The sequence below is a fragment of the Balaenoptera acutorostrata genome, chromosome 3 (assembly GCF_949987535.1).
Source record: "Balaenoptera acutorostrata chromosome 3, mBalAcu1.1, whole genome shotgun sequence".
Taxonomy (NCBI): domain Eukaryota; kingdom Metazoa; phylum Chordata; class Mammalia; order Artiodactyla; family Balaenopteridae; genus Balaenoptera; species Balaenoptera acutorostrata.
This window is the reverse complement of record NC_080066.1, coordinates 17725995-17749920: the sequence shown is the minus strand read 5'-3', so window position 1 is coordinate 17749920 and position 23926 is coordinate 17725995. Positions and strand designations below refer to the sequence as shown.

At 44.0% G+C, this 23926-nt stretch overlaps 1 long non-coding RNA gene across 2 annotated transcripts in view; it reads left to right on the top strand.

Annotated features, from left to right (window-relative positions):
• The window catches only part of LOC130707697 (uncharacterized), a 57750-nt gene extending 46097 nt beyond the window's left edge, over nucleotides 1-11653 (top strand). For both annotated transcript variants that reach the window (XR_009007715.1, XR_009007714.1), the window contains exons 3-4: nucleotides 11020-11091; nucleotides 11532-11653. This is a non-coding gene — a long non-coding RNA (uncharacterized LOC130707697). The remainder of the gene's footprint in view (nucleotides 1-11019; nucleotides 11092-11531) is intronic.
• Nucleotides 11654-23926: the final 12273 nt, after the last annotated feature.

Here is a 23926-nt window from a genome sequence, read left to right as displayed (position 1 = left end):
AGATTCCAAAATAATAAGCTAAAACCAAAAAAAAAAAGATCAGACAAAACAAAGCACCCAAGATTCATTATGAAATTCTAGAACAATAGGAATAAAGAGAAAACCTCAGAAGCTTCTATAGATTAAAAAAAACACAAAACCAAACACACACACACACACACACACACAAAAAGATTGAATTTTAGAATTGCACCAGACTTCTTAGTAACAGTAGTGGAAGCTGGAAAAACAGTATTAACAATGCCTTTAAAATTGTAAAGGAAATGTTTTCCAACCTGAAATTCTTGAGCAAGTCAGATTAGCAAATGAAAGTGAGGATTTTTAAAGACATATTAAAGTCTCAAATAGTGACCGTCCCTGTGTCTTTTCTATAGAAGCCACTAGAAGATTGTTCTAGGAAGACAAAAGAGTAAAGAGAAAGATAGACGATCAGGAAACTGTGCATCAGGTGCAAAAGAGAGGAAAAAGAAGTTCCCGGGTTGACGATGAAGAGAAGGCACGAAACTGCAGCCGTGCAGAGTGAAACCAGAACAGATTAGAGCAGGAGAGAGAAGACTCCAGGGACGTGAATCAAAAAAGGGTTAGAATTTATGACGCGTGTGGCCGTGTTAGGAGACCCCATCTCTATCAAAGAATGATTGAGTGATGGGGCATAGAAAACCAATCAAACAAACCAAACTGAGGCAACTATGAACTGAAAAAGAAATTATACGAAAAAAGGAAATGTCACAGTTCACTGTGTGATTCAGCTGGAAACCATAATTGCACAGAGTAACAGAGTTATTATATAATGTTATGGGAGGATGGTGGGGAACGGAGACTCTGTGTGTGTGTGTGTGTGTGTGTGTATTTATTGGTATAAAGAGTTAAATCCTCCCCTGTTTTAATAGGGAACTGATACACCAGGTGTGAATTTAATCATAGTATTTAGAAAAATGGAAGCAAGTATCAAAATCAGCTAAAAACTGAAGCTCTTGCCACTGGGCAGTAGGACCCAGTGGAAAGAGGTGTGGGGAAGGGAATAACTAATTATTCATGATAAACTTTGTAGTACATTTTTTGTTTAAATTATGCACAAATATTGATTTCATAAAAACAGGCCATCTAGCACTCTGCTTTGCATTAGGCATTCTCTTTCATAACTGTACGTGAATCACTACATTATCTCCTTCCAGGCCGTATTTACGCAATGGTTAGGTAGCTTGAAATTGTATTCTTTAGCATATCAATGTTTCATAAAAGCATGATTCTAGTGAGCCCAGTAAAAATGCTTAATGGCAAAAGTTGAAGAATTTCAGAAGAGAAACGACGGGATATGGTTTTAAAGGGGATAGAAATAAAACAAGTCAAAAGTATGCCTCACTGAAAATAGGGGATGGAGCTGGGGCCCTGAGCCAGGTCTCAATATCCAAAATGAAGTTCTCGTCCGTGTCACAGAGTCACCCATCTGGGTCACCTGCCAAGCAGAGCACTAGAAATAAGCAGTTCTGTGATTTTGTCATTCTTACTGTTGGGTGAATCTCAGAAAATAATGACTTCTTTGAAGTCAGGACCATGAAATTGCCATAGAAATCATTCTATGCCTCTCTGGATGATTTTGAATAATTATGAATAAAAAAAGCCTAAAGCAGTGTTAACGCAGAATGTGTCAAGTGCAGAGTCAGAATTAATACCTCATTTATTTATTTATATCAGCAGATACATTATTTGGGGGGGGGGTTGATCATTGTGCCGAGTCAGAATTAATACTTTGCTTACTTATTTACATCAGCAGATCTTTTGGGGCGTGGTCATTAGTGAAGTTGAATTTTTTTATTTCAGTCGCATGTACTTAATCTGCTTTTTGAGCCAAAAAAGGAAGATGATTACCTTGATGTTGCAGAATGTTTGCTGTAAGGACAGCATGAAGGGGCAGCTCACGGAAATCTGTCCTTTCTTTGATTTCATAAGAAAACTTAGCAAGATCCCACAGCACTGAAATGTTGGAGGCGAGGCAATTGCCACTCGCCTGCCCCTCTGGCCTCCCTAGCACCCTGGGTTATCTCTTTCGAACCAGACCTGATTTTGATATTGAATTTTTTAAGCTTACTGCCTAAGTAATTACCGTATCAACTTTTTAACCCCTTGTCCCTGAGCAGGTCTAGACTTTCCCCTCACGTTCAGTGTCTTCCATTCTGCATTCTCAGCAGGATGAGAATTTACACAGCAAGGACTGTGTTGTCAAAATCAGATTATAAAACTTTATATACTGTCAGTGCCTTGGACTCTATAAAAATCAGTTTTCATGCCCTGCTTGGGTATGACACCAGACTAGGAAAAGCTGAACTCTGGGTCCTGAGGAATCCTCTTGCCTTCTCGACCACAAACTCAACGTCCACTGGAATCTTAGTAGTACCCTAAGCGGTCTGGTTGTGATACCTGCCAACATTTGCCTCAAGCAAGCCCTTAACTTCTTTCATAGTTCACTTTTAAAATTATGCAGTCTCTGTCTGTCGATGAGACTAAAGAGTGTCAGCTGCTGGCTTTTGAGTCGTTTCTCTGATGGTGTCTTAATATTTCTGTGTTCTCACCTCCTTCCCCTGGAGACATCATCTCGCATGACTAGAGCTATTAGTTCCACCCAAGACTGTAGTCTAAGGCAGACCAGACAGGTGATGGATGCAGAAGATAGATGTTTCTGAATCCACAGTCACAAGCTTTAGACTATGTCAAACACCCAAGGAAAGGGTTATTATTCTGTCTCACTTATACATTCAGCATTTGGGTTCAGGTGGCGTGTGAGACACAGAAGAGCTATCTGTCCACGGAAAACAGAATATTCTGGCTTCCCTCTCCCCCCGGTATCTCTCTGTTTCTGTTTATTGCTCTATTTTTCTTTCCCTCTCCTGGGAAGAATAGCTCAAAACTGGGATGGCTCTATTTGTGAAAGGTTTTCTCTTTTTTTAGAAAGTTCAGTTATGAGCTCATCTTTTAGATTTGTGTTTTAAATTGCTTTCCTTTTAATCTGGATCTTGGCTTCATTCAACATATTAAACCACAACATTAGAATGGTAACTCAATTCATTTTTAAGGATTTTATTTTTCTTTCCCAAGCAAGAATCTAATGCAAAGACACTTCTACATACTCTGCAAAATCATTTGTTGTGTTAAATCTTCCTTTCACCAAAATTAATTTCTGGATCTTGATAATGACTTTTATTAGATAGTTTCAACCTCTGAATATTCTTTCCAACATATTGACAGAGCTTTAAGAGAAACAATTTCTGAGTAGGGGAGATGGAGATTTCTGGATTTTCTTTTGATTTGGGGTTCAAATCATTTGTCTGGGTCAGACTCAGAGTAGAAAACAAAGTTTGGGGTCAGTTATTCTCTGGTAACTCCTCTTCATCTTCGCCCCCCAGCTTTCCCCACAGCAATGTATGAAGGCTTATTAAAGTCGAGAACATCGAAACAGCTATGGGCAGCCGTGTGGACAAGGCAGTGGCCTGCTGGAAAATGTCTGCAGTTATGTTAAGCTGAGATTCTCCACACTGGGTGATGCTTTCAGCAATAGTGCTGTTTACAGACCCACTGGATGAAGGAGGGATGCCCTAATCCTCCCCAGGACAGTTTATTTTCTATGTGGTTACTGATAAAGATAAAAATCTCTACTGTCGAGGGGTTATTTTCCTCTCATCTCTCATTTCCTCTGCTTAGGGAAACCTCCCTTCTTATTAGCACAAGTATATTTACTTAAACAGAGGCTAGGGGAAGAATGTGTGGATTTAAAAGATCCACCTCTTGACCTGTTACCACTAAATATTTTCATTAAATCTTCCCACTGACGTCTGCTCCTGATTTCCAGTTTTGCCAGTTAAGCTGCATTGATGTACCTGTGGGGACAGGTAAGGCCGGCTCTCACTTGAAGACAAAGACTCGACCCGACCTCTGTGATAGATCCGTTCCTCCTTGCTGTTTCCACTCAGAGGCTTACGACAGACATCACTACTCTCTAATGAAGCCAGGGAGGAGATTCGCACCCTGAGAACCTGGTCATGTGACCAGGAGGACAGGATGTGTATCATCCTATGGCGGGTTTTAGAGCCAATCACCAGCGTCAGAGGGAGAGACTCAAACCAACCATGATATGTATTTACAAGTGAGATCAGCTAAAAGGAGCATCTTAAGTAGCCTTAAGTAGAGAAAGAAGTCACACTGGGCAGCCTAGAGAGGTTTGGTGGAAATGATGGAGGGCTGCATCCTTTCTCCTTGGGTGAAGCTGTGTACATTTCTGTTTGTGCACATGAGAAAGGGGAGGTGGACCAGTCGATCCTAAACCGCATGGATGTTTCCACCTCATCTCTTTTCCCCAATGGTGAATTTTGTGGGGTGTAGACGGAAGGGAAGAGCTGGGGGATAAACAGTGCAACAAAGGCAGCGGAACTGGTTCCTGGTTGCTTAGAGCCCCTGATAGGGGCGTGGATCTGGTATGGCTCCTGACACCTCTCAGCTTTATTCCCGCAGTCCCCAGACCCCTGACCCCCTCTCCTGTGCTCCCATTCATCCAAATGTATTGTCCCGGGGTGAAGTCCACCCCCCTAGACAGTATACACAAAACCCTTCCTGATCTGGCCGTTTCCATTCTCCAGTTTGATCAGCCAGCTAAGCCCGAGTTGCTCCCTGAGTGCCAAGCACGCCCATCCGGTTCTCAGCTCTCCCTTCAACGTGCTCATCTCATCTCCAGCCTCCTAGATGTTCTTCACTGTTCTTCTCCTCTCGGAACCCAGGGTCAGACTACTGCTTCCATTTTTCCTGGGGAAAACTTGAACAGACAATCCTCTCTTAAAGATGCTGATTCCAAAGATCCAGAGAGAGAGAGAGAGAGATCCAGGCATGCATAGTGTCAGAGGCGCCCCTGGAAATTCTGAGAGCTTGGGAACCATGTTTGAACATCACTTCTCTGGGAATCTTCCCTGATCTGCCCCTCCCAACTGAACTACTGTGTCTTTGATTGCGTACTCTCCGATAAATGTCCACTTCATGAGGGCAGGGACTCTGGCTTAGAAGTGGTTCAAAAAATAACCATTGAACTGAATTGAAACTGGAGAGTGTTTCCATTATTCCTCTTCTGCTCTTGCTAAAACAAAAGCAAACTTCTTTTTGGCTAGCTTTTGCTGGTTTTTAGAAAAACAGGCCTTAAAAAAAGACGACAGTAGGAAAATTACAAATCTGGAATAACAAAATTCTTACAAAGGCTGGCAATATTGGTCCCTGGTTGGTGTTTAAATGTGAATGATGCCAGGATCACACTTAAACTTTTTTTTTTTTTTAAAGATTGAATCCAGTGAAATCCTTGCTTCTCATTTTTCAGTCTTTCGTACCATGATGTGGAAGATGTCGTTTTCTCAGGAAGAAGACTCACATGTTTGGTTTGCTTCCATCTCTTCCAATGTATCTCTTCTCTCTCTCACTCTCTCTCTCTCTCACACACACACACACACGTGTGCACATGCACGTGTGCATTTTTCTGGTAGATAGTGCCAGGATTGAGACACCCAAGCTGAACGTTGTGGGTTCCTCAAATTTGCAAAATCCCATCATCTTCCTTTGCTTCCTCACTGTTCCGTTTTCAGCACACCCTTGCTTCTAGAAGTCTCCTGAGGTAAATGTATTTCATGGATGCTGAGAGGAGCCATGCCTGATCCTGACTCTTGATTCTCTGCAGGTCTAGAAGACCCGATTTTATGCTATTAGCTGTTATTTTTGTTGATGCGCATGCTATTATCTGATTTAAACATTGAAGGGATTATTTTGTTTTGTTTGTGTCCCAGAGGCTTAAAAAAAAAAAGAGGGAAGAAAAAAGCCAGCACCATTTTGAAAAGGAAAGCATCCAGTAATTAAATATACTTTCCCAGAGAGCTGAAGAACAGATGTTCTGTCTCTTCCTGGAGAGGGAGGGTGTGGACCCTGAGAGGGTTGTACCCAAAGCATGTTTCATAATCTTAAAAAGTCAAGGGGTTTGAGGAAAGTCCCTAAGCATGGGAGGTCTGGTTGGGGTAAATTCCTACTTGTGCAGCAACACAAAAGGGAATTTACCACAGTTTTTGGCAATCATATATTTCTTGAATTTTTTTTTTCACTGAACTCTCAAGATGAGAAAGATTTTTATCACCGCAAATTAATAGAGTTTTTGAAATTGAGAAATAAAAAGAACCTTTTAGACTTGGCTAAGACAGTTTTACTGAGTAAATTGTTACAGCGATTTCCTTAACAGCCTACTCCGCAGAAGGAAAGTATGGCCATGTGAGAAGTGAAGCCAACTTTGGAGGAAAAATCATTAACAAAATAGATTGAAATGAAGGAAAATTCTTTTTATTCTATTTTCTGTAAAAATGATTCTGAAACCGGTAAGACGATTAGAGTCACCTGAGGAACCTTTTCAAACACCCCCCTGCCTGATCACCCCTCTCCCACCAGCCTCCCCTCAGCTTCTCCCAAAGTACATGTAATTTATTTCTTACTTTTAATTTAATTTTTTTATATGTTGCTCCATTTATTTGGCATATGGAGTATATAATTATCATCATTACAAGTAATGATAAGATGAATAGCTAAACCAGGGTGCATATTTCAAACTATTTTGTTGGGACAAACTCCATAAAATGGAATTATATGGTCAAAGAAAAAGAACCTTTCAAAGTTCTTGATATATTGCCAAACTGGAGTCCAAAATAGTGTGCATTGATTTATACTGCCTATATCTTTGTCAATAATCCTTGAAAAATTTGAGAAGGAAGAGAATATTTCACTGTTGTCTTATTTTTTTATTTCTTTGATTAGAGAACAAAAGAAAACATTTTTTGGTCAGTTATATGAAAGGACATGTAATTTAGAAAGACTCTCAGGTTAATTCCAAAATGCTCTCTCCACCCCACCTAGCACCCTTGTCCTCAGTTTTAGAACCAGCGCTACAAAATACAAATTACTGACGAAAGTACAGCTTCTTAAGGCTCTTTTAGACGGAGGATGACTTGATTTTTCTGATAGCCTGTCCTAGGGCCACTCTCTGAAATGTCTCCATGGCCCTGGTCCTTCCTGTTCAGACAGATCAGCCTCTGAAGATGAAACAACCACTCCTGATTTCCTCAGACACTTGCTTCAAAGTGGAGTCCCAGATGCTCATTTTGTGTGTTGTGTCCATGATTAACTTCCTTCTGTATCATTTATAATGTTACTCTTTTCTGATCTCTCTTTTCACTGAACGTGAAATATCTGTGTATCTGAAATCTTCTGGGACTGAAATAAATCTCCAAATTTACACAATTTTTAGAGTTGGAAGGAGCACGAGAGATTGTCTCCCATAATTTTGCAGAGGTTCATTTTGTAGTATTCTAGTCAGTCACTGCTTGTCTATTTGCAAAAATTAGGCCTGCGTTACTTCATGTGGAAGTGTGCTTTATTTTGGGAGAGTGCAGTATTGAACCAAATGAAATGCCCTTCTCTTAAGGTCTTCTCGTGCTATGAATCGCAGAGAGAGATGGTATGTCCTCCTTCGTAACTGCTTCTCCTGAGCCCAAATCAAGCTGTCAGTCGGCTTAGGAGTGGAATACACTCCCATTTGGTAATCACGGACTTCACGCCCTCTGCTGAATCTGATTTTTCCGCAGACTCACAATTCTCCTGGTAATTGAGCAGTCCTCTTAGTGACGTTCACGTGACCCTCCTACGGCAGTCAGGGCGGGGAAGGGAAACAGGACTGTACTTCTGACCACGACAACCACATGACAGTTGGACATTTGGGATCATATAGAAAAAATATCTGTTCATGGAATTTGTCCACTACCATCTGGTAGTTTGGGCATTACTGGGAAGTAGTTTTAGTTTTTTTGTGTAGAGAAAAGCCATTTGAATCTGGGCTTCTGGGGTCATTTCTCACGTTTCTTCTTCAGAAATTTGTGCACTTGGTAAATATATTTTCACTGCTAAGACTAAACTTGTTCATATTTTCACTGCTAAGACTAAACTTGTTCACTTTTCTATTAAAAGTTTGGACCTATCTCCATTCCCAAATCCTAGTCTTCTTAGAAACACTAGGATGGTTCCCGTTCCTTACTAATGTCTATCACCTAAATATTTGCTTTGTATTCTGTTTATCCTCTTCCCTGACACTTAATAAAGATTTCAGAAACTCTCTACTGCAGTTTCTTCCAAAATTCCATATGTTTGAGATTGATGAGCTTCTTGATAAAAAGATGCCACGTGGAGACTCCTTTGTCTGTGTCTCGGGAGTCACTGTGTAGCCTGAATTCAAGACCAAGATGGAAGGACTGGTTGATTCTTAAAGTAGTTCCCATGTGCACCACGTGACTAATCTAATCAATGCTTTGGGGTTTGAATTTCTTCCCCCAAAAGAGATGTTGAAGTTCTAACCCTAGTACCTGTGAATGGAACCTTATTTGGAACTAGATACATTTATAGATGTAATCACATTAAGATGAGGTTATCCTGGTCATATTGGATGATGGGATGGGCTCTAATCCAATGACTGGTGTCCTCATACGAAGAAAAGAAGAGACACACAGACATCCACAGGGGAGAAGGCCACGTGAAGACGGAGAAGAGATTGGAGTGATGCAGGTAGAAGTCAGGGAGCACTGAGGATGCTGGCATCAGCAGGAAGAGTCTAGGAAAGATTCTTTTCTAGAGCCTTCAGAGGGAGCACAGTCCTGTTGACAACTTGATTTCGGCCGTCTAGGCTCCAGAGTGTGAGAGAATAAGTTTCTGTTGTTTTAAATCACTGAGTTTTGGTACTTTGTTTTACGGCAGTCCTAGCACAGCTCTCAAAAAGGGCTTTCGGTTTCCTTGGATTACAGAGAAAGAGACTTGGAACTCCTGTTTGCAGACCTCCTGGTGTTAGAGGCAGAGCCTGGAAGGAAGAGTCCAAACACCCAGGCCTGTGGCTCTGAGCAGTTGTGTACCTGTGACCCTCAGGCTTTTTCACTCACTCACTTCCTCACCTAGCAGGTGTCTGTTGAGTACATCTGAGTCCTGGGATTGAGTCCTGGACCTTAATGAGCTTTCATTCTAGTAGGAAAGACAGACAATAGATGGAAAAATGGGTTCAAAAGCAAATAATGATGTCAGTGCATTAGTGTTCAGGATCAGGGAGAAAAGAGTGTCCCTCGTTCCTGTCATAATTCCTGAAATCTTTGGCATCTCCAGAGTGCTACTGAACCGAACTTGGGTCCACTTGCCCACAAAGCCAATCTACTGACACCCAGTTTTGGCGAAGAAAAGTGTAGCGTTTATTGCAGGACCTAGCAAAGAGAACAAGCAGCTTGTGTGCAAAAGACCCGAACTGCCCCATGGCTCTCAGGGAAGGGTTTTTAAAGGCAACATTTGGGGTTGCAGTTCGTGGACTTTCTTCTGATTGGTTGGCGGTGAGGTGACAGGGTGATGTTTCAGGCATCTTAATCATCAACCTTCTGGTTCCAACCAGTCTGGGGTCTCCTCTGTGCTTGTGGTCAGCAGGTAGTCACCATTCTTCACCTGGGGGTGGGAGGAGATATTAGTTCTTGCAGAACAACTGAAAGATACATGTCAGATTCTTATGTATATCCCTTGAGGAGAAACTAAGACTCTGTTTTATCACTGAGCTATTGTTTAAGTTATCATTACTTTTCTTGCTTGACTGCTTTTCCTTTGTTTCTGCTCCCCAACTTCCCTAATTAGTAACTGCTCGAGTCTGCTCTTTGGAGCTCAGGGAAGGCCTAGGAGACTACAGCCTTTTTCTACAAACAAGAAACAGGGGACATGGAGGGGCTTTAGTACCCAGGGGAGCCCTGCGGGGTCCTGCTCGCTTTTAAGAGGAAGAGTATATTTTGTGCGCTATCGAGATGGCTTGTGGCTGGGGACCCCTAGATGACTTCAGGATGAAGGTTGTTTGTGAGAGGGACCAAGGCATGATTAGAGGGCTGACACCTTCAGCCCCAACCCCCAACTGGGGAGGGGAGAGGGCTGGTGAGGAGTTAATCACCAGTGGGCAACCATTTAATGGATTGTGCCTGCATAGTAAAGCCCCCATGCAACCCCTACAAGCTGATGAACACATTGAGGTGGTGGGAGGGCAACGTGCCTGGAGAAGGCAGAAGGCCCCACCCTCCCCCCAATAACTTGGCCTGATGGTCCCCTAAGTAGTGAGAAGCCTGAGCCAGGAGAATTCTCCTTCTCAGGCCTGACCTGCTCCTTCCTGGGAGAAGAGCTCGTGAAGGTACCTCGGCTGTCCCCTTACTGCTGTCCTGGACCCTGGCTCTGCCCTGACTCCTATCCTGGAAGCGGAGAGTCTGGGATACTCAAAAGTGGCATCATTCAAAAGCCCTCGACGTTCAATATTCAGCGAGTGTCTGCTCTGTGCCGGGCGTGATGCTCACTGCCAAGGATGCAGCAATGAAATCAGACGTGGTCCCTCCCTGAAGGAATGCACCGTCAGATAAGGGTGTCAGATGGGCCCCCTGCAGCGTGAACAGCACACACGAGCCAGATGCAGGGACTACTGGGGAAGCATAAAGAAGGGCCACCTAACCCAGAGAGGCCTCACTTTTTCTAAACAGAAGTGTCTTCAGGACAACGGGGCATAATCGAACCCTCATTACGGATTGTCTCAGCAGAGAGGACTTTGACATGAGAAGAAAAGCTCGGTGATGGAGGCTGGAAAGAAAGCCTAGTTACCCAGGGTGTACTCAGGTGTCTCTTGCTGCCTTTGTTTTGGAAATGAGCCAAAGATTTCCATCAATCTTTTGAACTTCTAGGTTTAATCTCAATCTGATTTGCTTTTGCTGTACCAATGATTCTACTGCTCTGTAATCATTTGCAGGTAGAATGGTGAAAAATGGAATTTATTCCCCCATTATCATGTAAATCCCATATTTGAATATTTCAGCGTCACTGTATTTTTTTCCACTTAAGTTTCTTTTCTTTTAGGCCTGTGGGAGAGAGTAGGTTCTGATATTATCAACTGATTTTTTTTTTTTTTAACTTCAGGCTAATGAATCTAAAGTTTGCAGAAAGCTGCATTTGGAGATTCGGTCCTTATTATTTGTGTGCGGATGGAAGGTGAGAATCCCAGGGCGGCAGCTGAGGGTGCTGACCGGGCAGTCCCAGCAGAGGGGCTCGTGGAAGAGACCAAGGCAGCGACACACGTGCTCAGAGATGGCCACTTCCCCGAGTTAGTTTGTGTTTCAGATTGCCTTATTATGGGTTGAGAGATGGCTGAGCCAAGGAAGATTGGGAGCTGGAGGACGAATAACTGCTGTTCTCGACAGAAATAATTCCTGGAAGTGGGGGCCGATGAATAGTTAGGTGGAGAAATGGATGACTAAGTGTGTATTTCCCAAAATGGGTCGGCGGCCTTATGTCTTTATTAATGTCTGATGGGCTAGTTATCTTGTTTGAATTTATGAGACAGTGAGTTCAGGTAAGAAAGGGGTAAAGACCAAGAGTTCGTTTCAAAAGCAAAAGGCTTGGACTCTTAAAGTGACCTTTTGTCTTTGCAGAAACGCGCAGCCCAGATCTGATGTCAAGAGCTTTGGGAGCTTTTGTGAAGCACTTGGCAGATATGGAAACCAGCAGGCGTCTGTGCTGGCCTTAGCAGGACGGGCTTCCATCGGTGCTCAGGGAAAGCACACAGAGAAAGTGCTGATCTCTAGGACTCTGCTCGAAGACAGGCCGTGTAAACACAAGAGTTTCTCAGAAGTCTGGGGGATTTTCAAGGTTAGTATCTCAGCCATAGAGGCGAGGTTAAGCTAGGGTGAAAAACGTCCTTTAAATCTCAGTAGTGTGAAAAAATAGGGTATATTTTCTGTCCATGCACTCGTCTGTTTCCTGCCTTGTGCCGTCTCTAGGACCCAGTCTGATAGAACAATGCCAGCTAAAAGAGTAGCCAGTCCAGGTGGCAACTTGAGGAAAAAGGATGCGAGTCACGCACTGGCTTTTCAAGCTCCCCCTTGAAGGGAGGCGTATCACCCCATTCCCTTTCCTGCCAGAGCTGATCACAGGCCCACGCCTGGCTAGGAGGGCGAGGAATTGCAATCCTACTCTGTGCTCAGAAGAAAATCCAGGAAGATATGTTGGACAGCCCTGAGGATGTTGATGGCTATAAACAATGCACGCGGGCCAACTCCGGACAGCCTGCACAACTCCAGAGAACCCTTCCTAACAGTGAGTGTGTGTGCGCTTGTGTGTGCATACAAAAGTGAAGAGCTGAGAGTGGATATAAGCAACCCTACGGAAAGACACACGATACTCTCCCTACCCCCAGCCCCCCTACTAAATCTCTTACGTATCCAGGTGCTTCACTACAGTAGAAGTGCTTAATTTATGTTCTAAGAACCCTGTCTGCTGGGCTAGAAGGAAGCTGGGACAGCTTCTGAGTATGACTGGAGAGCATCTCTGCCCCAGAGAGAAGGAGGGAGGAATCGAATTGTCTCAAGGAGGAGGTGGGAAGCCAGACGTCCACTCAGGTCACTTTTCAGGTAGGGAAGCAATTCCCACCCTCTGGGTTTCTAATCTTGTGTAATGATTTTATCTGGCACAGAAGGAATTGGGGGAAATCAGCATCTTTTCTTTCCTCTTCACCCAGAGGGTAATCCTTAAGAAGAGAGTGATTGTTTTTGATACATCTTCTCAGCTCTAACCCATCTTTTGCATGATTAGTGCTTTATGGAGATTGCAAGCTGTTCTGGAATCCGGGTCAACACATCAGCTGCTGCCTCTTGTGCAGCCGGGAAGACGTGGACAGTTTGCTCATCCTCAGGTTCATGTTAATTACAGCTTCGCACTGCCCTGTCTGCTTTCTTGTGTTACTCACATGGGTTTTTGTGAATCATGCTGTTTACAAATCAGGCTAAATCCAAATGCCACCCTTACATCTGAATGTCCAGATCCAAGTCCATTCTTAATTGCTGGGTGCAATGAGAGGGGTAATCAGTGGACACAGATGGTAGGTCTCCTGAGATGGAAGAGCCATACAATTCAATTTCCTGTAAAATAACTTCCAGAGCTATATACACTTCCCTTTGCAAACTGAAGTTTCTGGAAGCCAAATGTCTGAGACGTACTAACTGTAAGTTTGCCGGTGTTCATAGCCATTTCCTCAAATTTAAGATTTCACTTCCAGGATGTCAACGTAAGCAACTTATTTTGTGTAAAATCTGAGATTCATGACGTGGGTGTATGAACATGGGGAAAAATAAAGAAACCACCTAAAACTAAAAAAGTATTTTGAAACATGAGGCTGACAGACTCTTTTTAATCTGTCAGTCAGATGGTGTTATGTCCAGAGAGCAAAGCTCTATTGTGCTTCATTTTACCCACACAATTCCTCTGTTAAAAATGGAATAGATTTGTGAAGTCTACTTATATCAAATTTTAATGATTATTCATTAAACATGTTTGAATGAGATTAATGTCAATTTCAAACATACATGAATCAACTCCACCTGATTCCCCCACTAATTAGAAAACTGTTTCAGAGTTCCTGGCGCTCACCTAAGTTGTTCAGACTGATGAAAACTTCAAGACAATTTTATATGGTTACGTTCACAAATTTGTCAGCAAATTTGTAATTTTTTCCTTGATAGTGGACATGCTGAGCTGGGTAGAAGGCACTGCTGTAAGGAGGCCTTTAGTGCTGTGATGGTGAGGTTGGGTGTGCTTGGTGAGGAATGTGCTGTGGTCCTAGGATGAGGTCTCAGTCTTGGTGAGCCTACGACTCTGGACGGTGAACTTCACACATGCTTCTTGGCTCCACCCTCTGTCCCTTAGATGGGATAGGATGGTGGGCTGGAGTTGGGTATTTCCACTCCCCCTGGTCAGTGAGGTCTGATGAAACCCCAGCAGATGAGGTTCAGGTTAACTACTCTCTCCTGAGGGCAGCCCTGCTTAATAGAACAGAGTGTCAGGAGTATTTCACGATGTTTCCTCTTCCCTCCCTGGCTGAAGCACTCAGGGACTTTTCTATGATCTTCACTATGAGAACCAGGTAGAGCTCTAGGAGGCAAAACTCATCAAAGTGTGGGAGTGCCCTCCCCTCCCACCCTCTGCGCCCCCCATGCCCCCCCATGTCCCCCCGCCCGCCCCATGACTGGGTCTCCCTGGAGGTTTTTTTTTTAATTTTTTATTTATTTATTTATGGCTGCGTTGGGTCTTCGTTGCTGCACGCAGGCTTTCTCCAGTTGCGGAGAGCGGGGGCTACTGTTCGTTGCGGTGCGCGGGCTTCTCATTGCGGTGGCTTCTCTTGTTGCGGAGCACGGGCTCTAGGCGCGCAGGCTTCATGAGTTGTGGCACGCGGGCTCAGTAGTTGTGGTGCACGGGCTTAGTTGCTCCACGGCGTGTGGGATCTTCCCGGACCAGGGCTCGAACCCGTGTCCCCTGCATTGGCAGGCGGATTCTTAACCATTGTGCCACCAGGGAAGTCCCCTCCCTGGAGTTTTTAACTCTCAGACTTGTCCACACTGAGGCTCCAGCAATTCAGTTCAAGTCCAGTCCATTACCGTTGAGGTTTTCCTGCCTGGCACTGGTTCCCAGGAGGGTTGTGGCTTGTGGGTTTCTCTCCAGTAAGTCGTGATTTTCTGTATTTGCCTCTCAGTATCTCTAACTTGGAAGGCAGCAGTTTGTCCTGTGACCTCACTTCTCTGCTGGCTCTAAGAAGAGTTGTTGATTTTCAGTTTGTTGACCTTTTACTTGTTGTTAGGATGGGGTGGCATCTTCCAAGCTCTTTACATGTTGGACTGGAAACCATAAGTTTGTCAACAAATTTGAAATCACGTTTCCATGCCTGTCCTACATGGTGAACCAGTGTTAAAATCCACATCTATAAATGATCACAGCTCTTGCTGACTTTTCCTCTATGAGGCAGACCCCTAGTACTTAGCACTCTCCCCAGTGCAAAATGGTTGTCGAGTCAACATTTGTTGACAGACCAGCTGGCAGATCTGAAAGGATGACTTCCCAACAATCAGAAGAGATTCTAGGCATCAGAGCAGATGTCAGGAATAACCATCCAGCAACTTGTGACTCTAGGAGGGAAGGAAAAACAGAGAGTGGGCAAAAGAGAGAGAACAAAGGACAAAACGAAAAAACAAAGAAAAGGAGATGCAAGATTGGAAAGAACCTAATATCATGGCTCACAGCAGGGTTCCCATCTCCGCAGCCTGCCCGGCCTCACCGTGGACTTAGCACCCGGGTCCCCAGGCTCTAACCCCCCAACCGGCACATCGGCATCCTCCACATCCCCTGTTCTATCCTCATTCATCGACTTCGCGCAACTAAGATAGATTTTGACATCGGCATTGCTAACAATGCCACGGAGTTCATCACCTAAGCAGGGTCACCTTTGAGAGCGTAAGGGGTGTTCTTAGTAATTACTACGGAACATCTGGTGCCACTTCCCAAGAATCCTGGGAGGTGGGGTGACCCTGCTAACAGCCCATTCTGCCTACAGTTAATTTCCCTTTTCCAGCTTGAAATATAGGTATACCTATGGGTATTCCACTAGGACTGATAAATGTGTGTATCACATACTATCAGAAAACTTGGATGGTTAAATCTTTAAATTTTTACTTCCAGTACTTGAGAATTTATATACATACTACACACACATCTTTCTTAACACCCCAGAATTTGAAACACTCTCTCCCTTCTCTACTCTCTTTCTTTTTTCCTCCCACTTTGTTCTAGAGTTATATGTGTACCCATCTTTCTTCCCCACTAGATATTATACTGTTTGAGGGCAAACCCCACATTTCTTTAAAAAAATTCTTTAAATCTATTAGAAGTACTAATGAGAATGGGATTTTGATAAACATGAAAAGCAAAAAGACACATCTGGGCTTCCCTGGTGGCGCAGTGGTTGAGAATCTGCCTGCTAATGCAGGGGACACGGGTTCGAGCCCTGGTCTGGGAAGATCCCACATGCCACGGAGCAGCTGGGCCCGTGAGCCACAATTGCTGAGCCTGCGCGTCTGGAGCCTGTGCCCCGCGACGGGAGGGGCCGCGATAGAGAAAGGCCCGCGCACCGCGATGAAGAGCGGTCCCCGCACCGCGATGAAGAGTGGCCCCCGCTTGCCGCAACTGGAGAAAGCCCTCGCACGAACCGAAGACCCAATACAGACAAAAATAATAAATAAATAAATAAATAAATAAAAAAGAAAATCCTTAAAAAAAAAAAAAAAAAAAAGACACATCTAAGGAAATCATGATTTGGTAATAAGAAATCTTATTTACATTGAACTTAAGGGGCGGGCGGGGGGAAGGCGTTTTGAAATGCTTTCTTTTCTGACGAACATTTGAAAGCCAATTTTTGTTAAATGAGTTTACATCTAAATTTTCGTTCTGTTGACAGTTAACTCAAGGGTCTTTTATCTATGCTTAATGTCACTAGCTATATCCTGCCATCGATCTAAGGGAAAAACTCCCTATTGCAATCAATGGGGAGTTCTATGTAAAAATCAATGGCAGGATATGGCCTGTAAGAATGGTGGTTACTATAAGCTTTCGGCTGGGAGGCCTCCGTCAATGGTACTGCAGGGTAACCCTTTTGATCCTGTTAAAAACAGCAATGAAAAAACCTGCTATTCTTTAGACGGGTGAGAAAATAGCAGGAAGGAAATGGCACATGTTTGTACTTGGTGATCTGCATGTTCCCACAGTTTAACAGCAGCTTGGCTTTGTCTTTTCAAGATTCTCAAAGAAAAATCCATAGAAAAAGTCAAATGCTTGAACAAAGTCTGTATTCCTTGGATGGGAAACAAGTGCATATTACCACACCTAATAGCACACGTCAACCCATGTGACAGGAACCAAGAGCCCCTTCCTCATTCGTACAGCAGCCCCTGGCTCACACATCTTACCCTCTGCTTCAAAGGCAAGGCTGGCTCATCAAAGATGAGAGAAAGAGGAGTCAAAGCTGCCAGGATGCTCACGCTCAATGTTAAAGACCTTGTGTTTTCCAGACAGGAAAAAAGTCTGAAAGCTAAATTCTAGAATCGTTTGAGAAAAACTCTGGACCACACAGAGTGAAAGATGGCAGATTTGCCATTGCTTTTTGGTTATTTTGCTAAAAATGCATACCTGAATGCATTTGGAATCTCTCTGTACAGAACATGGTAATCAGTCCCTGCCTACAGTTAGACTTGCTAGCTTCACCAACAGAGGAGCAGCCCACATCGTGCTCTTGGAGGACTTTGGAGATAAGATGTGAGGGTGGTTGGCCACAGTTGCCCACTGTCCTGTCACTCTCCTAATGCGGAGGGGGACAGTCCACATACCCATCGTATCGTCAGCATACCCGTCATACAGTCAGCGTACCCGTCATACAGTCAGCGTACCCTTCATACAGTCAGCGTACCCGTCATACAGTCAGCGTACCCGTCATACAGTCAGCGTACCCATCATACAGTCAGTGTACCCATCATATCGTCAGCCCTGCATATGCCGGGAAGAGCTGGCCCTGATGGTACCAGGCTTATGAGCTCTGGGAGGTGAGTTCCCCCCGTCCTTGCACACTTGGATGTGATTCTCCAGGCTGGAAAGGTACCCTCTGCCCCTTATGTATTATGAACAATGCTCTCAATTCCCTTTTTACACAATATGTAATTATGTCCTGTTTGACATAAGGGAAAAGGGAACTTCCTCCTCTCTCTATGTAAGATGTCCCCTCCTGCATGTAAGGCCTACAATCGAGGCCAATACTGTGTGTACCCCATCAGCTGGGACAACCAGGGGGCCTCCAGTAGCCTGGCTGCAAGGTCCAGTCCTCACCTGCTCCTGCGGACAAGGTCTCCCAGCCACACAAATCTCCTTATCACAGGATTGTGCAAGTTCCTGCTTGTCCTCAAATAGCCGGTGTCAGTTCCCTGTCAGCCTGAGAACTATTCAAACAAGTCAGTCACATCCTCATGCAGGAACCAGTGGTCACCTCACCCCCTTGATACTACAGAGCCTACACCCCCTGGCTGTTCACTGTGTGAACAAGTGCACCCCTGGTGTTCCTGTCTGACATGTGGAGTTCTCCCCTGTGCTGTGAGCATGTGGAACTAATCACCTGCTGTCAATCTCACCTGCCCAACATCAGGTGTCATGGGTTTTGTCATCCCCACATCCCTAGGGTGGGAATCCTTCCCTCACCAATGGAGTGAGGAGGAGACGATCAAAGCAATTTCTTAAAGGTAGGTTGAATTTAGAAGTGGTCCCCTACACCCTTGGACATAATTATCTTAATTAAAATGTACACATGAACATTTCAAAAGAAATAGCCAATATCACTATGAGTTATGTTTAAAAAGGAGACATTATTTTGAGGATCTAAAAGGGCAAAGGGATGTGGTTTAGTCTACAGGGCCTGTGAGGGAAAATGTTAGAAAGGCATTGGGATTAAAAAGATTACAAAATGAAAGCACCGTAAGGATATGAGGTGAAAAGTTCCAAAAGGAGAGCAGGATTGAAGGAGAGAATTTAGAGTAACCAGGTTCACAGGATGGGGAAGACAGGGGTTCCAGAATGCTGCCTGAAAGGAGAGATTTTTGTCAGCAGTTGGAAAGTCTCCAGGACATAGGGGAAATAAAGGCAAATGGCATCAGGAGGCAACTGTCTTAGTTATTTTAAACCTGAAGTTCTCTTACTGAACACATGAAACCGTGTCAATTTCTCTCACCCATATACAGTTTGTCTCCCTCCCTCAATTCATATCTTTGAGTTGAGTAATATTTCAATGGTCAGGGAGGGGTTGGGTGAAAACAGGGCAAATATTGGCCATTTATACTTCTTACGTGAAAACAGACACTAAGAACCCAAAACTTAGACAGCAGTGGACAGAAAGTAAGAAGGACCAAATCTCCGCCACTTCATTTTATTTTTGTCTCCTAATTCCACCTGACTCATCCATTTTGCAACAATCTAAATACTTGCTGTGTCCCACCCACCATAGTTGGCACTGAGATTAAAGATAAACAAGGTCACCGTTTCCCCAAGGGGCCCATCACCTGACATATAAGCAAGAAAACCAGGCTGGGTTATCTCTTGTGAAATAAGGACCAGGAAGAAGCACCTGAGGCAGCCTTTGGAAGAAAGGTTCCAGGGAAGAGTTCTCAGAGGAGCAGGATCAATTTTCCTTGAAGGAAAATTTTGCCTGTAAACAAGACTTAGCCTGATATAGAAGTACCATATGAAACAGCCATTGAAGAGATAGAAGTAGCAGGACATAGTGACCATGGGGACAAGACAGTGAAAGAAAAGGAGGAATCTAGGATAATTCAGATGGAAAACTTTAACAAATAGCCTCAAGGATGTGAAAAAGCATGGCGTGTCTTGCGAATGGTAAGTAGTTTCGGGGTTTCTGGAACTTACCTTTTGGTGAGAAAGAAGACTTGAGTCAAATGATGAAAAAGCCTTGAATGAAAGTAGTCAGCCTTGAAATACTTGAAGCCTTGGAAGTAGGCAGGAGTCAAATGATATAAGACCTTGGATGGCCATCTAAAAGCAGCGGGGGGGTCACATGACCTGATTTCCATTGCTCACGTTATTGCTCCTTCGGAGATGAAGGGGCAGTTTCGAGAGGTATTCGAGGGAAATCTCTTGAAAGAGTCTAATTTAGCCAAACATTGTAATTGATTCAATGGGAGGCTGGGAAAGCAAGGATCTTGAAGGACTGGTTTCTGGCTGGGGTAACTGGATGCATTGCTGTTAAGGCGGCCAGCACCCCGAGGAGGCAAGAGAGGGTGCTAGCCCAAAGCTCGGTGCAGGGACCCAGGAGGAGAGTGTGCATTGTGAGAAATACATCTGCAGGATATAAGACGCCTAGGGATTTGTGTCTGGTGGCCTCTCTCCTCTGTCATTGACAGGGCTGAGCCGAGAGCTAAGGGTGAGAGGGCAGATGGGGATGTAGACGCTCTGAGTGGAGGGGCCCTGGTCCCCCAGGTTTTGCTAAGAGCACACAGGATGGAGAGGGGAAGAGAGGGATGTTTGGACCAACTCAGCTTGACCAGGTAGGGGGCTGGGGAGGACCCACACGGACTTTTTCAGGAAGGCGGTCCCTCACCGCGGCCCTAAGGCACCTGCTCATACCTCATTGGATTGCAGTGGATGTTTTTCTCAGCTTTTCTCTACTGGATGGTATGATCCCCGAAGGTGGGCACAGTAATCTTCCATCTCTCTATCCTCCTGCCCAGCATTAGTAGATCCTTAAAGTTTTCCTGAATGATTGACTAGTTTGATACGGAGGAATCTAGAGAGACAACTGCAAGATTAGGAGGTGGTTTAGCACTGAAGAACTTCTAAGTGATTATTAAAAAGCCTGGGTTTGGTGATGACTGTGAGCTTCTGAAGACTTGTGGAGGTTAAATTCAAGTACCTGTGAGGCTTATATCTGTTGTCATCTGCTCAGTGTTTCCCGAGGGCTGGGCTGGCGTGGGATGGGCGACACCGTCTTGACGCAAGCAAGTTTTATTTATTGAGCACATCACATGATGTTATACACTCACCATACCAAAGCATAGGGCTATGCTGCATGTTTTAGCCTCTGCGGGGAGAAGTACAGTGTAGGGTACTGTCCTTGTTCTCAATTAACTGACAATCTCTCTGGGAAACAAAACGCGGCCTGTGCCGTGCATGAAAGGGAAGTTTGCGTTCTGGTCACCGAGAGTCAGCATGCCGCTTGTCAGATTCTCCTCCTGATTCTTTTGGGTAGTGACTGGATTGACCTCCTTCAAGTGTGGCCATACCCCCAGGTCTGTGTGCCAGGGAGTTGAACAGCAAGCCCATAATTTTAGTGTTTTTGTTTTATTCACAAGACGAATAAGGAAAATGATAACATTTGACAATGAGCTTTATTTCACTAATACTCTTCGTCCTGGGGGTAGGAAGTCATGTGACATGAGAATAAGAATTAAAGATTGGATAAGAGTGTGGAGACAGGGTGGACGGCGCAGATTCTGGGCAGGGCCTTGGGGGCCCAGCAGACAGGACTGTGTTCTCCTACTTGTGGTCTGAGGTCTCTGGGCCCCGGTTCCTCCCACTGGAAGTCAAGCACACTAACTAACGCCTTCCTCACGGGCTTATAGTGAAGCCCAAGGAGGCCATCTTGTGTCTGGCATGTAGTGAGACGTGTTCTCTGAAGGCAGCTACACATACATGAGCCTGGACGGAGCCTAAGGGACTCTTGGTGAAGCAGCCATGTGTGCAAATCCACACTCCACTCCAGGGAATGTTTCTATCCATTGGCCTGAGAAAATGCATTCTTTGCAAAGCGCTGCTTAGACTATAGGCTTGAATTGAATGCTTGTATAATTTATAAACTAACCCCCTTCCTTATTTTTAATTTACTATTAATAAAATATGATGATGAGAATGAAGATCTAACGATGTAAAGTACTGAACGCAAACTAGGGGCAGGCCCTCGTTCAGCAACATTTTCTTTTGTGTATTGAAAGTGAAATATAACTGGCGGCTAGGAACGGCACAGGGGATGGTAGCTGTCACTCTTGCGGTTGCTATTTATTATTTGGTGATTTCCTTGCATGGCTGTATCATACGATTGCTGTGAAGAAATGAAGCCTTCATCCCGACGTGGCATAAAGTATGTTCTTTCTTTGTTTTTCTTTTGTCCGTGCCGCATGGCTTGCAGGATCTTAGTTCCCCAACCAGGGATTGAACCCTGGGCCCTGGCAATGAAAGCACTGAGTCCCAACAACTGGACCGCCAGGGAATTCCCTAGTGTGTTCTTTCTTTTCTCACTTAAGGACCTACTGAATTTTTGTTCTCATCACATTTGACCAGAGTTGTATGGGAATAACCTTAGTTTCAGGAAGCTTGCCTTTGAAACTGTGTTGGTGTCAGACATAAAGAATAATGCAGATGGGTTTGTGGATTAATTTTAGAGTAATGAAGAGCGTTCTCATCTGGTTAAAATGATTGTGTTCATGCTGGCATTTTAAGATACATTTGCGGATTCGATTTTATGCCTAATATGTTGTTTATTATTTTCATTTACTACCGAAATTAATGGTGTTATGCTTACATAGGCCCGGAACTCCTCTTCAGACACTGTTTTTGTCAGGCTTGTGTAGGAAGGTTTTTAGAGCAAATTATAACCTAAGGCTGTCTTTGTGATGTTGCCATCTTGAACCCTCGGGGGAGGTAGGTAGGGCATACGTAAGTACATAAATACATGCTGTCAAACATCCAAATAAAAATGTGAAATATTCAATTTTAAAAAATGAGTATTTTATCTATACAGTGCCAAAACACCCAGATTTTTGGCTGTCTTTGAATACGGGTGGGCGTGGAGAGTCAAAGAGACAGAGCCTGAGCTGGCTTGGTCTCTCTCTCTTTTATCTGGATTTGGAAAATAATCCAGAGCTGTGTCCTGCAAGCAAGCATCAGCCCTGAGTATGGAGGTAACTGCACCCTGTTAGTTCTTCTACCCCGTGATTTTTCCCTGCTCCAGGGCTCCCAGGAATTCCTCTCTCTGGGAGGCATGCCTCCAAAAATCATGAGGGCTTCCTAGAAGCACAGACATTCTTACTTGTCTCTTGTGGCTAGTTTGGTGGTAGGCTAAACCACTGGTGACTCTTTTCTCACAGTGGATATAGGCAAATGTCACTTGCATTTCACACTAAAATATTTAAACATGCACAGATATATTCAGGATCTCTGATTTCTCTAAGAAAGGGAACAGTTTGGGTAACAGTTATGAAATCAAAAGATGTTTTAAAATGTTCAGGATGGTTATAGTGATAATAGCTACCATCTAGTGAGGGCTTTCTGGGGCTTGCTTTTTTATGTGCATTATTTTTTCATAGGGTTTTTCCTGTGAGATAATGACTGGTAAGTAGCCCCAGTTTACGATGATAAAACTGAGGCTCAGAGAGGTTAAATAATTTGTCCAAGATCACACAGCTAAAGGATGGTAGAGCCAAGCATCTGTCAGACTGCAAGCCTGCTTTTATTATTGTGTTCTGATAGAACCTCAACATGTTTGTATATATGACCTCTAGTCAGACTAGAGGTTAACCTATATGTGGTAGTTTACGGAGTGTTTCTGTTGTAACCCATAATCCATTTCGCTTTAAAAAAAAAAAAAAAAAGGAACGTCCCTTTCCCTTCCATAAGGGATCCAATATGTTCCCTGAAGGAGTACATCCACCTGCCTGAGGGTCACCTGCCTGTCAGCCCAGGGAAGATTTTGTCAACCTTTGTTTTCTTCAGATAACGTTACCAAAAATCATTTCTCTGTAATATAAACAGCTATTTTATAGCTTTTTGCAATTACACATAATTCCCCATCCCACGTAGAATTCTGATAGACCGCTCCTGAACTCAGAGACCTCCTCCCCTGCCTACTACTCACAGTTCGTACTACTTGAGACACGTTGGTTTAAAACTGATGTGTGAAGTATATCATTGACACTGTGAGATAAAAGGTAATATAAAAGTCTCTTCTCCCTCCCATGAGTATTGCATAGAGAAGATGTTGATTGTGAACTCTAAAAGCCAGCCAGCTCAATTTCACAGTGACAAAGGGAGTGGAGATCAGTGAGTTGGCATCTAGCATCCCTGCTAGGAAAGCAAAACACGTATTCTTTTTATGGCAAGTCCAAGGCTACATGGAGGCATCTATACCATGTCACTCGAGGGACAACTGAAAAGTTGCTTGGGACAGAGTCACCACACAACTCTAGGGGGCACCACTCAATTTACGTTGTGCAGTGTGCAACATATACAACTGTACACCACAGTCCTGCTTGCACCAATATTAACTTCAGCTCAGTTCTCTGAGAGGGTCTGAGCTTCTGTTCTTCATGTTGAAGATATTGTGTGAGATAATAGAAAATATATATTTTGGTTTCTGCCCCTGATTCCTGGGACAGAGCTTTAAAAACGCTTGTAATTTCCT